Below are 16999 nucleotides of genomic sequence, written 5' to 3' on the forward strand. Positions count from 1 at the left end.
ATAAAAACAAAAGAGTTACCGATCTTGAGATATTTGAAGTATTGTGGGGCTGAGTCAAAATGACTGCTGGATTCCCTGTTCTGTTTTTAGAAAATCATTATAAATTGTACAAAAATGATTATAAGATGAAATTTATATGCTTAGACTCCTTAATGAGTCTAGTTTCAAATGAGATCAAATACAACACATTTGGAATTCTGTAAAGTGAGAAATTGGATTCGTAGTGAAGAGTGGTCAGAATAGTCAACTAGTGAAATAGGGGAAACTTTAAGAAAAATCTGGTATTGATTGGCCAAGCCTAAAATTCTGAAAATTTTATGGATGGAAGATATACGAGTCTATATTCAGGGAAAATTAACGGCAAGTGATTTGGAGTTTAGTAGCTCCAGTTATAAGTAATTTAGTAACTACTGCTCAGGAAAACAGCTCGTAGTGAATATGTGATTTTGTTGTAAACATTAATGGAAGTTTGCCGATGAATTATTTATTGATTATTATAAAGCTACTATAAGCTATGTGTGTGAAAGTCGGATCAATATATATATTATTCTGAAAATAATACTTGAATAGTCGATTAATGACTATTTTAAATTTTGTTGAACTTAAGCTCAAGAGCAAAGGGGAACTAGATCCGATAAAGGGAAGGAAAAAGTAATTGAATAGCCGTTGAAGTCGTTCGACGACATTTGAGGTAAGTCTTCGAGTAATGACCCTACTTGAATTATATTGAAATGATTAGTCATATTATGACGGATAGTCGAATGTGCATAGAGACTATGTTATAAAGCCAATTGAAATTATGCTCTTTGTGTGTGGCTATTGAGCCGAAATTTGAAAGGTTTAATAAATGTTTTGTGTTTGAGCCTTAGTAACGAAGAAATGATATGGATGTGTTATGATTATTGATATATGTGTGCATGAGCATTGGGATATATCCGGGCTAAGACCCGAAGGCAATTATGCGAGTTGATATATCCGGGCTATGACCCGAAGGCAATTATGCGAGTTGATATATCCGGGCTATGACCCGAAGGCAATTATGCGAGTTGATATATCCGGGCTATGACCCGAAGGCAATTATGCGAGTTGATATATCCGGGCTATGACCCGAAGGCAATTATGCGAGATGATATATCCGGGCTAAGACCCGAAGGCAATTATGCGAGATGATATGTCCGGGCTAAGACCCGAAGGCAATTATGCGAGTTGATATGTCCGGGCTAAGACCCGAAGGCAAATGTGTTTGCGGCTGCATTCGGTTAAATACCGAAGAAACTTGGGTTTGAATGTGAGCGTTTTGTGCTGTAACTAATTTAATAATTATGCTTGACCAACCCGAATGATAAGGTATGTTTGCATGTGCATTGGAAAGTCGGTTTGTTTTAAATGGTATTCGTGCGATCGGCTAACGAATTTTCGGCTTTTATAAAGGTTGATACCTTGTGTATCTATGTGGGTGAAGTGTGAAGTAGTATGAGTATGAGAATGTGTGTTAATAAAGTGATTTAGTTAACTATGTGAATGTAATACTGTAGTCAAAGCCGATTTCATTACTTGAGACTTACTAAGCTTTAAATGCTTACCCGGTTGCTTTGGCTCTCTGTTTTATAGATTTTGTTCGTTAGCTATCGGATTCGGGATCAGCGAAGTCGAAGTCATCTACACTATCAAGCTCTTTTGGTATTCTTTTAGTTGAACTCTGGATATGGCATGTATAGGACTACCCCCTGTTGTTTAAGTTCTTTTGTGTTGTATGTGTGTAAAGCCATGCGAAAATGGCTTGTAAAAGTGGAGTATGGCATTAGACCATTTGTGTGTATGTATGTATATATATGATTTCATGATGTGACTATGGTTTGAAATGGAAGTGTTGGGCTAATGATCAGCCATTGGAATGGCTAAATATGATCACATGTGGACCTATGTAGGGCAAAATCCTAGTTGGTCCATGGTAACCACAAAATAGGTAAAGTTTATCTTGAAAACAGATTTTGACAGCAACAGTGGTGTGGAATTGAAAAATCACATAAATTCGTAGGAGTGGAATTAAATAGTGAATAAATTATGTAATCGAACCATGATGAATCTACTTTTATATGGAAGTAACGAAGCAATTATAGGAACAGTACAGAAAGAGATATTCGGGTTCTTGTGGAACAGGGCCAGAACAGTTTCTGGATTCACTGTTCCGCCTTTGGAAATTCACTATAAATTGACCAGGGATAATTAGGGGTCATACCATATATGTGTGGATTCCTCTCTGAGTCTAGTTTCCATAGAAACAAACGGCATTAGTATTGAAGCCCTGTGCAGAGAGATATCCCAGTCGTAATGGGAAAAGGTCAGTGTAGTCGACCCCTGTAACATGAGAGACTTTGACTAATAAACTGTACTAATGGGCCCGACCAAAAATTCTAGAAAAAAATATATAGGTGGGGACATGAGTCTAGTTTCAGGGAAAAATCACAAAACTGATTTTCGAGTTGTGAAACTCAAGATATGATTTTTGAAGCGACTAGTACTCAGACTGGACAGTGTCTGGAAAAATTTTTAAAAGTCTGTCAACACCTCGTATTCGACTCCGGTGACGGTCTCGGGTTTGGGGTGTTACAGAGGGTTACCTAGGATTTCTTTCAGGAGGAGTTCTATAAGAAGTATATCATCTAGAGATTTATAGATCAGAAAAGGAAGGAGTTTCTTAAGCTAAAACAAGGTAAGATGACCGTGACTGAATATGAACGCGAATTTATTAGACTTAGTCAATATGCCTGGGAATTTGTGTCCACCGAAACTAACATGTGCAAGATATTTGAAGATGGGCTTCATGATGACATCCGACTATTAGTGGGTGTATTGGAAATTAGAGAGTTTGTTGTTCTGGTGGAAAGAGCCTGTAAAGTAGATGATTTGTTAAAAGAAAAAGAGAAGGCCAAAGCTGAAGTTGAAGTGCAAGATACAAAAAGAGGCAAATGAGTAAATCATTTCAGTCTACATCTAAGAGGCCTTGAGCGCTCTCTAGTGGATCAAATTTTCCAGCCAGAAATTCTAGCCGAAGCAGAAGTAGAAGATTTGAGGGTTCTAGAGCTCAAACCACTACAGTTGCAAGTACGGGCAGTACTCGACCTTCTAGGCCAGAATGTACTCAATGTGGTAGACGTCATCCCGGAGAGTGCAGAGCAAGTGAAAATGTCTGTTTTAGATGTGGTGCACAAGATCACTTTATTCGGGATTGTCCTGAAACAGCTAAGAGAGAAGTTATACCCAGTGCGAGATTAGGAAATGTTTCTACTAGAGGTAGACCACAGAGAAACCCAAGATTTGGAGCGAATAACAGGGGTATGTCCACAGACTCAGTAGTTAGATCAGATGTTAGAGCACCCGCAAGAACATATGCTATTTTTGCTCGTGAAGAGGCATCCTCCCCTGATGTAATTACCGGTACATTTTCTCTCTATGATACTAATGTTATTGTATTAATTGATCCTGGCTCTACACATTCATACATATGCACAAAATTAGTATTTGTTAAAAATTTGTCTGTTGAACCTACTGAATTTATGGTTAAAGTCTCGAACCCCTTGGCCAGTTTGTGGTGGTGGATAAAGTTTGTAAAAATTGTCCACTGATGGTAAAAGGTATTTGTTTTCCGGTTGACTTGATGTTATTGCCTTTTGATGAGTTTGATGTGATATTGGGCATGGATTGGTTAACTCAGCATGATGCAGTAGTAAACTGTAAACAGAAATATATTATGCTGAAGTGCCAGAATGGAGAATTACTTCGGGTTAAATCTGATCAGAGAGAGGAATTATCTGATGTGATTTTAGTGATGACAGCTCAAAGGTGTGTCAGAAAAGGGTATGATGTTTATTTTGCATATGTGTTGGATACTAAGGTATCTGAGTCAAAGATACAGGCAGTGTCAGTTGTATGTGAATTTTCTGATGTGTTTCCAGAGGAATTATCGGGGTTGCCACTAGTAAGAGAAGTGGAATTCTCTATAGATTTGAATCCGGGAACTACCCCAATTTCCATAGCTCTGTATCGTATGTCTCCTACAGAAATAAAAGAGTTAAAGGTGAAATTACAGGAACTTGTTGATAGAGGTTTTGTTTTTCGAGTCATTCACCCTGGGGTGCTCCAGTTTTGTTTGTGAAAAAGAAAGACGGGTCTTTGAGATTGTGTATCGACTATCGGTAGCTCAATAAGGTAACTATAAAGAGTAAGTACTTGTTGCCTTGAATTTATGACTTATTTGATCAGCTGAAAGGTGTCTCAGTATTCTCGAAGATTGATCTCCGATCTGGTTATTACCAGCTACGGGTAAAAGAGCCAGATGTGCCAAAGACAACTTTCAGAACCAGGTATGGCATTATGAGTTTCTGGTTATGTCATTTGGGCTGACTAATATACCTGTAGTATTTATGGATTTGATGAACCGGATATTTAGACCGTATTTAGAAAGGTTTGTAGTAGTTTTCATTGATGATATTTTAGTCTATTCTTGAGAAGAAAACGAGCATGCACAACATTTGAGAATAGTGTTGCAAATTCTGCATGAAAAGAAACTTTATGTTAAATTTAGTAAATGTGAATTTTGGCTTCGAGAGGTGGGTTTTCTCGGGTATATTGTATCTGCAGAAGTAATCAGGGTAGATCTGAGTAAAATCTCAGCTATTGTCAATTGGAGTCCACCGAAGAATGTATCCGAAGTTAGAAGTTTTTTGGGTTTAGCTGGCTATCATCGAATATTTGTATAGGGGTTTTCTATGATAGCTTCTCCGATGACCCGTTTATTATAGAAAGATGTTAATTTGAATGGACAGATAAATGTCAGCTAAGTTTTGACCGATTGAAGAAATTGTTGACGGAAGCACCTGTGTTGGTACAGCCTGAATCGGGTAAGGAATTTATTATTTATAGTGATGCATTATTAAATGGTTTGGGTTGTGTCTTGATGTAAGAAGATAAAGTAATAGCCTATGCTTCAAGACAACTTAAGCCACATGAAAGAAACTACCCGGTACATGATCTTGAATCAGCTGCTATTTTATTTGCATTGAAAATATGGCGGCATTATTTGTCTGGTGAAAAGTGTCATATGCATACTGATCATAAAAGCTTGAAGTAGTATTTGGACACAGAAAGATTTGAATTTGAGACAACACAGATGGCTAGAATTGATAAAATATTATGAATTGGTTATTGATTATCATCCGGGTAAGGCTAATGTTGTAGCTGATGCTTTGAGACGGAAATCTCTGATTGCTTTACGAGCTATGAATGCCTGGTTGTCACTGACTGATGATGGTTCAATCATAACTGAAATGAAGGCTAAATCGATGTTTCGTCAACAAATATGTAAGGCTCAGAAAAATGATGAGAAGTTACAGGCTAAACAGGTACATTGTGAGTCCGGTAATGATTCAAAATTCTAGATTGGGACTGACGGTTGTTTATTATTCAGAGGTAGAGTATGTGTACCGAAGATACAAAGCTCATACAGAAGATTTTACACGAGGCCCACAGCGGTACTATGTCTGTACATCTAGGGAGTAATAAAATGTATAATGATCTGAAAAAGATGTATTGGTGGCCGGGTATGAAACGTGATATCTCTGAGTTTGCGTCAAGGTGTTTGGTATGTCAACAGGTTAAAGCTGAACATCAAGTGCCTTCGGGATTACTTCAGCCAATCACTATACCGGAATGGAAATGGGAAAGAATCACTATGGATTTTGTATATGGGTTACCGATGTCTCCGAAGAAGAAAGATGCGATTTGGGTAATTGTCGACCGATTGACAAAGTCCGCGCACTTTATTCCAGTATGTATGGATTATTCTTTAGATAAATTGGCTGAATTGTACTTATCTGAGATTGTCAGACTACATAAAGTGCTAGTCTCCATTATATCAGATAGAGATCCCTGATTTAAGTCTCGTTTCTGGGACAAATTGCAAGAAGCTTTGGGTACTCAGTTTCATTTCAGCACTGCATTTCATCCTCAGACAGATGGCCAATCTGAGCGTGTAATTCAAGTATTGGAAGATATGGTCCGATGTTGTATATTAGAGTTTGAAGGTAATTGGGAAAGGTATCTACCTTTGATTAAATTTGCTTATAATAACAGTTATTAGTCCAGTATTAAATTGGCTCCATATTAAGCTTTGTATATGGTAGAAAATGTAGAACACCGTTATATTGGACAGAGCTCAGTGAAAAGAAGATACATGGGGTTGATTTGATCCGGGAAACAGAAGAAAAAGTAAGGTTGATTCGGGATAGTCTAAAAGCAGCTTCTGATCGTTAGAAGTCATATGTTGATCTTAAACAAAAAGAGATTGAATTTTAGGTGGGTGATAAAGTATTCTTAAAAGTTTCTCCTTGGAAGAAAGTTCTCCGGTTTGGTCCAAAAGGTAAATTGAGTCCAAGATTTATCGGACCATATGAAATCATAGAAAGAATTGGACCGGTTGCTTATCGATTGGCATTACCACCGAAACTCGATAGAATTCATAATGTTTTTCACGTATCTATGCTACAACTGTATCGATCAGATCCTTCACATGTTATTACTCTGACAGAAGTGGAGATTCAACCGAATATAACTTATAGTGAAGAACCGGTTAAGATATTAACACGGGAAACAAAGGAGCTTAGAAACAAAAAGATAAAACTGGTGAAAGTATTATGGCAAAAGCATGGGATTGAGGAAGCGACATGGGAACCGGAAGAGACAATGAGGAAACAATACCCAAATCTCTTTACTGGTATTATTTTCGAGGACGAAAATCCTTAAAGGGGGGAAAGTTGTAATGGCCCAAATTTAAGGTTATCGGAACAGTGGTTTCGGGACCACAAATCCGATGAGAAAAAAATTATTTTTATTTTATTTCTATGGCCTACAATTTCACAGAAAGATTTCGTGAAAATTTCATTCAAAAATTTTGACGTTTGGGCACTCAATTTAGTCAAAATGACTAAATTCTAAAAAGTGCAAAAGTTGAGTTCTATATGTTAGAGATGTCCAATTGTTATGAAATTTTAAATTGGAGGTATTTATATGGTAATTAGACCATTGGTTAAGTTTGTGACAAAAATGGACATGTTTAGGCATGTTTCCAAAGTTTTTCATTAATGGCATTTTAGTCATTTAGTTATTAAAATGAATTAAAAACAAAATTAAAAGCCAATTTTTTATCATCTTCTTCATTAAGTCGAATTTAGCAAGGGGAGAAGCCATAGTTAGGTTATTCAAGCTTCCCAGCTCCATAGTAATTGATCCCAAGCCCCGTTTTTAATGCTCTTTACATTTTTGAGATCCTGGTAGCTTAATTTAGCTTATTCTAGCAATAATTTAACCTAGGGTTTATATTTGGAAAAATACCCATAGGTGAAAAGTGTTTATTTTGATGTTTTATGATAGAATATGAAGCTATAAATTATGTTAAACAACTTTTGCTAGCCGATTTTAAGCGAAAACGAGTAAGTTGACATGATCGGTAAAAATCCCTATTGTACATAAGTAGTGTTAGAGTGAGAATTTGATGTTGTCATAGAAGAGAAAAAAGTTCAGCATTTTATATAACATAAGAATACAAGATGAAGTTTAATTTTCGAACTTTTGGGCAAAAGCATAATTATGTAAAAGTTTAGGGGCAAAATCATAATTTTACCAAAGTTAGAGTCGAGGGATGTTTTGATAAATGTGAGTATTAAATGAGTTAAATTTGCTATTTTAGATCAAGAAGAATGAAACTCGAGGTTAGACAAAGGAAAGAATAAAGTTGAAGGCTAAGTTGGTGAATTTGTCTATATTTTGTACCGAGGTAAGTTTACGGTAAATAAATAGGATATTTCAATAATTATTATTAATATTGTTATTTTCCAGAAATTATGCATTTATTTTATGAATTTATTTAATGTTGACTCAAGTATGAGATGACAGAGAATCGGTGTTAAAAAGCCCCGTTGAAACCTGAGGAATGTATGAGATACAAATGTCATGACATTTGGGTAGAGAGGTCCCATGTAAGACCATGTCTGGGACATGGCGTTGGCACCGAGACGAGAGGTCCCATGTAAGACCATGTCTGGGACATGGCATTTGCACTGAGATAAGAGGTCCTATGTAAGACCATGTCTGGGACATGGCGTTGGCACCGAGATGAGAGGCCCCCCATAAGACCATGTTTGGGACATGCATGGGCACCGATATGAGAACATCCCATGTAAGACCATGTCTGGGACATGGCTTTGGCATGTTATTATCAGAAAAGACCCAAGTATCCTTATTATTCCAACGTGGCTCAACGGGCTAGTAAACAAATCATGTTAATGAAAGTTCATTTAAAAGCATAAATGGCAAGCTCAGATGAGTTATAAGAGTTACGAACTTACTAAATTATCAATTGATACTCAATGTTTCAGCAAGGTAAGAATAAGTTATGATCATGAGTTAACTAAGTAAACCAGCGAGAGAACGAGAATGAGATTAAATAAAGAGTAAACTAGAGATCTTGACATTTGAGTTGAATTCTTTGTGTTAAATGTTGTTATTTATTTGCTAGTAAACTTACTAAGCTTATGCTTACTTCTTTTATTTTTCTTTCTCTTATAGTATTGTAAAGCTACTTTCGGGAACTTAAAGACGTCGGAGATCGTCCACACTATCAACGACAACAACTCGGTACTTTATGATGAACCATGTTTGGGTTATGGCATGTATAGGGACTTAGTTATTTTGAATGTTTGTATTTATGATTTTGCTAAAGAATGATATGTAAGTATTTGATGATAAATGGTTGTTAAAATGGCTAAGTATAAAGGTGTTTGTTGTTACAAATGTTTAGGTGATAAATCATGCATAGAAATCATGAAATAGTAAAATTTGCAAAGAAACAGATTTCTAGCAGTAACAGTGACCTGACTTTGAAAAATCACCTAGGATAGTATAAAGGTGAATGATATATAGAATTAAAGCTTATTGAGCCTACTTTCATAGAAAACTAATGGTGTAGCAGAATGAATATGATAGTTTAAGATATGTGAATTTTAGTGAGACAGGGTCAGAACTGTTTTAAATGTCAATTAATGTAACAGAACACATCTTTACTTGTCAAATTACAAATCACTGGACTCATAGAAACTAATAATTATATATATACGAAATACATATATATATTCATATGCTTAACAACTATAAAGATTGAATAGGTACAGGTATTTATCTTAAACATATAACTAGAGGTATATGTGTACATACCCTGTACATATACGCAAATATAAATATGAATAAATTAATCACATTTCATAACCCATTACTCATATTTGTATATTAATCATAAACTCTAACCTAACTCATACTTAAACATAAATAATCGAAAGCTTTATTGATCAACAATTACTTGCAAATAAATAACCAAACATACTTATGTTCCCATATGCGCATAAGTATATTTCTTCAATTTCTTATGCCAAAAACACATATATTAACATGTATATACCTTTCAATTACATTTAACAAGTGCATAGATATATACATCAATTTGTCAACTACTTTGGCTGAATAAAAGTGCAAACTCCTACAAATACTTGAGTCTGTACAACTCACACATTTTAGACATATTCACCGTCAACTAGCCTGCTAGGTTTTTTTTAAAAAAAACCTGATTCAATTCACCGGCAATTATCCTGCTAGACATAAGTCTGAATTATTTCACCGACATTAAGCTTGCTCGACAAAAAGTCTGAATTAAATCACCGGCCTTAAGCCTGCTAGACTTTAAGCTTGAAAATTTCCATTTCACATATACAAAATACTTCCTCAAATAATCATTAATAACAAACATATATTCGTTGTAGTCCATGTTCAATCATAAAAGAGTTTATTAATCATGTTTTCAACTCAATTCAAACACTTATAAATTTTATAAACACATATATATATATTACTACTTAACTAAATTCAATACAAGAACTTTACATATATATATGCACTTATTCGAAGCTACCTATGCATATGCAATATACACACATTTAATCCATCCCAAAAATTATACATGAATGTACATGTATATGTTCAAATCTTATGTTTACATTTATAATTATCATATCATCAAATATTTTCAAATAAAAACATAAACATATAGATATATATTTAAGTATTCAAACAATGTATATATATTTATCTATATACCATTCGTAACTATATTTAATTCCAAAACTTATATAGGCATATATCCATATATTCGAATATGGTGTACACATAAATACCATTCATATTTCAAACTTATTCATTCAAAGTATTTTTTAATTACAACTCAACGAAAATACAATAAATATACATACATATATACTGATTTAATAACATTAAATAGCTAGTAGACTTACCTCGGACGATGAAAAATCGAAATCGGACGATTATTCGACGACTTTAGCTTTTCGTCGATCTAACTCCAATTTCTTTGGTTCTTGATCTAAATATATTCAAAATGAGCTAGTTTAAATATTATCACATTCAATTTAGTCCAAAAACACATAATTGGGAAAATTACCATTTTGCCCCTGACATTTACACTTTTTACAATTTAGTCCCTATTGCATAAAACAAAAAATACTCAAAATTTTCCCACACTATGCGAGGGCCGATTGTTCATAAACTTCATACAAGTCCACACATTTCTTTTATTTCACATTTTAGTCCCTCAAAAATTTATTTTCACAATTTAGCCCTATTTACTCAATTTCACCAAAAATTCAAAGACAAAACATGTTAATCTAACACCTATCTTTCATATTTCATCAACTAACATCACAAATCACAAATTATCATCAATGGTAAAACACAAAATAATCAACAATTACAAGAATTCAAGCATGGGTCTTGTAGTACACAAAACAACGATCTCAAAAACATAAAAATTATCAAAAAATGAAACCAAAACATACCTTAATCTACAATAGAAATGCCGAAACCCTAGGAAGCCATAGATGAGTTCTCCAAGCTTAATATTCGGCCAAGATGAATAACGTTTTCATGTTTTCTGTACTTATTTTAATTATATGATATAATTTACTAATTTACTAAACTAACTTTATTATAATAAATATATATAACATATATGTTAAGGACAATGTTGTCATATGCCACCCACTAACTATTTCTTGGTCTAGTTGTATCTTTAGACGTCCCACTTAAAAAGACAACAACAAATAGGTACTTTTAAAATTTAACCTCTAAATTTTTATTTTACGCGATTAAGCCATTTTTATCGAATTGAGCCTTCAAATGACCAAATTTTCACACGAAATTTTCACACATATAACTTAACATGCGATAGACACTAAAAATAATATTAAAATATTTTTTTGACTCAAATTCGTGGTCTCGAAACCACTATTTCCAATTAGGGTCAAAATTGGGCTGTCACAACTCTCCCCCCTTAGGGATTTTCGTCCCTGAAAATCTTACCGGTGAATAGGTTTGGATAACGTTCTTTCATTACATCTTCTGGTTCCCAAGTTGCTTCTTCGGCTCCATGTTTATGCCACAATGCTTTAACTAACGAAATTCTCTTGTTTCGTAACTCTTTAACTTCACGAGCCAAAATACTAATCGGTTCTTCTTCGTACGACATATTAGATTTAATCTCATTCTCTGTCAGATTAATTACAGTTAAAGGATTAGATCGGTATCTACAAAGCATCGAAACATGGAATACATTGTGAATCATTTCTAGTTCAGGTGGCGATTCTTGTCCTTACGACTGAATCTCGGAATACATTCAATAATCTCATACGGTCCAATAAATCTCGGACTCAATTTGTCCTTACGACTGAATCTGAGTATTTTCTTCCACGATGAGACTTTTAGAAAGAATTTATCTCCAATCTGAAACTCTATATCTTTTCTCTTCAAGTCTGCATATGATTTCTGATGATCCGATGCTATTTTCAGACTATCCTGAATCACTTTCACTTTCTGCTCAGTTTCTTTAATCAAATCGACCATGTGTATCTTATTTTCACTAAGCTCGATCCAATACAATGGTGTACGACATTTATGACCTTACAAAGCTTCGTAAGGTGCCATTTTGATACTAGATTGAAAGCTATTACTATACGCAAATTCAATAAAAAGGCAAGTATCGTTCCCATGTACCTTCAAACTCAAGAATGCAACATGTCAACATATCCTCAAGTATTTGAATTATTTGTTCGAACTGACCATCTGTCTGGGGATGAAAGGCAGTGCTAAAATGCAATTTAATACCTAGTGCATCTTGCAATTTCTTCCAAAATCACGATGTAAACCTCAGATCTCTATCCGAAACAATAGAAATAGGTACCCCATGCAATCTCACAATCTGAGAAATATATAATTCAGCAAGTTTATCAAGTGAATAATCAGTACGGATCAGAACAAAGTGAGCCAATTTTGTCAATCTACTAACAATAACCCAGATTGCATCTTTCTTGCTAGGTGTCAACGGTAAACCTGATACAAAATCCATCGTGACTCGGTCCCATTTCCATTCAGGTATCATGATCGGCTGAAGCAATCCAGAAGGTACTTGATGCTCAGCTTTTACTTCCTAACATATTAAACATTTCGAAACAAAGTCAAAAATGTCTCGTTTCATACCATGCCACCAATAGTGATGTTTCAGATCGTTATACATTTTCGTGCTACCTGAATGAATAGATAATCGACTATTATGAGCTTCATTCAACATCATCTGAATTAACTCTGAATTTTTTGGAACACATAATCAGTTCTGAATCTCAAACAATCCTCAGAATCAACTAGAAACTCTGAATCAACATTCAATCACATTGAGCCTGTTTTTTAATTAAATCATCATCGGCTTTCTGAGCTTCACAAATCTGTTGAACAAATAACAGTTTTGTTTTTAAATTAGCTATCATCGCACCATCATTAGACATAGCTATACGCACGTTCATTGCCTGCAAAACAAACATTGATTTTTGACTTAGAGCATTAGCAACAACATTAGCCTTTCCCGGATGATAATCAATCACAAGCTCGTAATCTTTTAGCAACTCTAACCACCATCGTTGTCTCAAATTCAGATCCTTCTGAGTCATCAAATATTTCAGGCTTTTGTGATCAGAATAAACATGACATTTTTCACCGAATAAATAGTGGCGCCATATTTTCAAAGCAAACACAATAGCGGCCAATTCGAGATCATGCGTCGAATAGTTCTTTTCATGTGGCTTTAACTGTCTCGAGGCATAAGGTACAACTTTTCCTTCCTGCATCAAAACACATCCCAAACCTTTCAAAGATGCATCGCTAAATATAACAAATGCTTTACCCATCTCTGGCTGAACTAGTACTGGAGCTTCGGTCAAAAGCGCTTTCAACTGATCAAAGCTTTTCTGACACTTTTCTGACCACACGAACTTAACATCTTTCTGTAACAAATTCGTCATCGGGGTCGCAATCATAGATAAAACCTTTCACGAACCGTCTATAGTAACCGGCGAGTCCCAGAAAACTTCAAACTTCAGAGACATTTCTCGGAGGTTTCGAATCAAGTATAGCTAAAATTTTACTTGGATCAACCCTAATACCCGATGCTAATACAACATGACCCAAAAAACTTACTTCACGTAACCAGAACTTACATTTACTAACTTTGCATACAACTGTTTATCTTGTAAAGTATGTAACACAAATCTCAAATGTTCAGCATGTTCGGTCTCATCATGGGAGTAGATCAAAATGTCATCTATGAATACAACCACAAACCGATCCAAATACCGTCTGAAGATTCGATTCATCAAATCCATGAAAATAGTAGGTGCATTTGTAAGTCCAAAAGGCATAACCAGAAACATGTAATGTCCGTACCTCGTTCTCAAAGCAGTCTTTAGGACATCAGAGTTTTTAACCCACAGCTGATAATAGCCTGATCTCAAATCTATCTTTGAAAACACAGTAGCCCCTTTCAACTGATCGAACAAATCATCTATCCGCGACAATGGATACATATTCTTTATAGCCACTTTATTGAGCTGTCTGTAATCGATACACATTCTCATTGTTCCATCTTTCTTTTTCACAAACAAAACTGGTGCTCCCTACGGAGAGAAACTCGGTCGTGCAAAACGTCTATCTATTAACTCTTGCAACTGTGCTTTCAACTCTTTCAATTCAGTCGATGCCATACGGTACGGAGCTATCGATATCGGAGTTGTCCCCGGTACTAACTCAATACCAAACTCTACCTCTCGAATAGGTGGAAAACCCGGCAATTGTTCAGGAAACACATCTGAATACTCACACACAACTGGTACATATTCAATCTTCTTTTCGGTCACTTTACTATCAAGAACATATGCGAAGTAAGCTTCGCAAAACTTCCTCACATACTTCTGAGCTAACATCGAGGATATCACTATCGGTAACCCATTCAGATCATTAGATTCAATCCAAATAATCTCATCATTCTGACACCACAAATCAATAGTCTTTCATTTAAACTTTACAACAGCATCAGGCACAGTTAACCAGTCCATGCCCAAAATTATATCAAACTCATCGAATGGTCATAGCATCAAATCAGCCGGAAAACATGAATCTCAAAATCATCAGTAGACAGTTCTTACACACTTTGTCAACTAAAACACACCGGCCCAGGGGATTTGATATTCAAGTAACAAACTCAGCAGACTCAACAGGCAGAGTCTTACTAGATACTAAAGTTTCACATACATATGAATGAGTCAAATGAGGATCAATCAAAGCAATAACAATAGTATCATAAAGAGTGAAAGTACCAGTAATAACATCTGGGGAATAAACCTCCTCACGAGTGCAGATAGCATATGCTCTGGCAGGTGCATAAGCCTCAGATTGAATTGTTGTGTCTCTTGTCCCTATCTGACTGCCACTTATATTGCCTACAGGTCTAGATGGTCTACCTCGTACTGATACATTACTCTGTCTGGTACTTTGAACAGTGTTTTGCTCAGCCATCATTGGACACTCTCGAATAAAATGATCCTTTGATCCACACTTAAAACAAGACCGGTCATGCAGTCTACAATCTCTAGGATGCCATTTACCATAATGCTTGCACTCTGATCTATTTTGTCGAACATTGCCAACACTAGCAACTAAAGTGGCTCGTGAACTCACAAGAGGTCGATCTCGATCTTGTCTAGAAAAACCTATAGTAGATTTGGATCGGCTATGATCATCTCTAAATTTATTTAAGGTCAACTGAAATGATTTACTGAATGTTCTTTTACGGGAATCTCTAGCTTCAGAGTCAGCTTTTCTCTTCTCTTTCCCGAGTTCTTCGACCTTGCAAGCTCGTTCAACAAGTACCACAAACTCTTTTATCTCAAGTATGCCAACTAAAAGTTTAATGTCTTCCTTCAGCCTATCTTCGAATCATTTACACATTGTAGCTTCAATCGAAACACACCCTCGGGCATATCTACTGAGTCTCACAAATTCCTGCTCATATTCAGTGACTGTCATATGACCTTGTTTAAGCTCAAGAAATTCTTTACTTTTCTGATCAATGAATCTCTAACTGATATATTTCTTACGGAACTCAACCTGAAAGAATTCCCAGGTGACCCTCTCTTTCGGCACAACCGACACTAAAGTGGTTCACCAATGATAGGTAGAATCACGCAACAAAGACATGGCACATTTCAAACACTCGTCGGGCGTACATGACATTTCTTCGAATACACGGATAGTGTTATCGAGCCAAAATTTAGCCCGCTCAGCATCATCATTAATTGTGGCCATGAATTCTTCGACCCCGTATTTTCTAATTTTATCAACAGGGGGCTTATTAAATCTCATCGGATCAATCATCTGAGGTACCATAGGTATCAGAGATGGATTAGTCGGGGGTGGAGGTTGTTGTGCAGCCGGATTAGTCCGGATATATTGAGTAAACCATTCATTCATCATTTGGAAAAAGGCTTCTTTAGCCTCTCCCTCCTGGTTACTCGAGGACAATCTAGAATCTACTGGCTCTGCCCCTTGCGCGGGGTGTGTTGGCAGTACGGAGTGGTGTGTTGGCTAGATTAGGATAGGTTTCATTACTGTATTTGCACTATTACTGTATTAGACTAAGGCCCACACTCTGTTACTGTATTGGGCTATGGCCCACACACTGCTACTATATATGGCTCAGGCCCAGACTGATTCTGCATGTTGTATGCTGATTGTTTGGTAGTGTAACACCCCGAACCCGAAACCGACATCGGAGTCGAACACGAGGTGTTAACTGGCTTTAACCCCTTACAAAATTTATTTTCCAGACACTACCCAATCTGTGTACTAGTCGTTTTAAAAATCATATCTTGAGTTTCGTAACTCGAAAGTCAGTTTCGTAATTTTTCCCAGAAACTAGACTCATGTGCCCATCTATGTATTTTTTTTTAGAATTTTTGGTTGGGCCAATTAGTACAGTTTATTAGTCAAAGTTCCCCAAGTTGCAGGGGTCAACTACACTGACCTTTGCCCATTACGACTGGGATATCTCCCTGCACGGGGCTTCAATACTGTTGTCGTTTGTTTCTATGAAAACTAGACTCAGAGAGGAATCTGCACATATATGGTACGACCCCTAATTATCTCTGGTTAATTTATAATGAATTTCCAAATTCGGAGCAGGGAATCCAGAAACCGTTCTGGCCCTGTCCCACTAAAATCTGATTATCTCTTAATATACTGCCCATATGATCTTTTCGTTACTTCCTCATGAAAGCAGACTCATCGAGCTTCGATTACATAATTTATTCATCAATTAATCCCACTCCTACTATTTTAGTGATTTTTCAATCTCATGACACTGCTGCTGCCAGCATCTGTTACGAAAGTAACTAGGTCCATTTCATGCCTACCCTTGATCCAATTCAATCGAACATTCGTGCCATTTTCGCATGGCTTAAAGTTTACATGCCATAATTCAAACACAACGTACTAGCTTATACAT

Source organism: Gossypium hirsutum, chromosome D11 (genome assembly GCF_007990345.1).
Source record: "Gossypium hirsutum isolate 1008001.06 chromosome D11, Gossypium_hirsutum_v2.1, whole genome shotgun sequence".
NCBI lineage: Eukaryota > Viridiplantae > Streptophyta > Magnoliopsida > Malvales > Malvaceae > Gossypium > Gossypium hirsutum.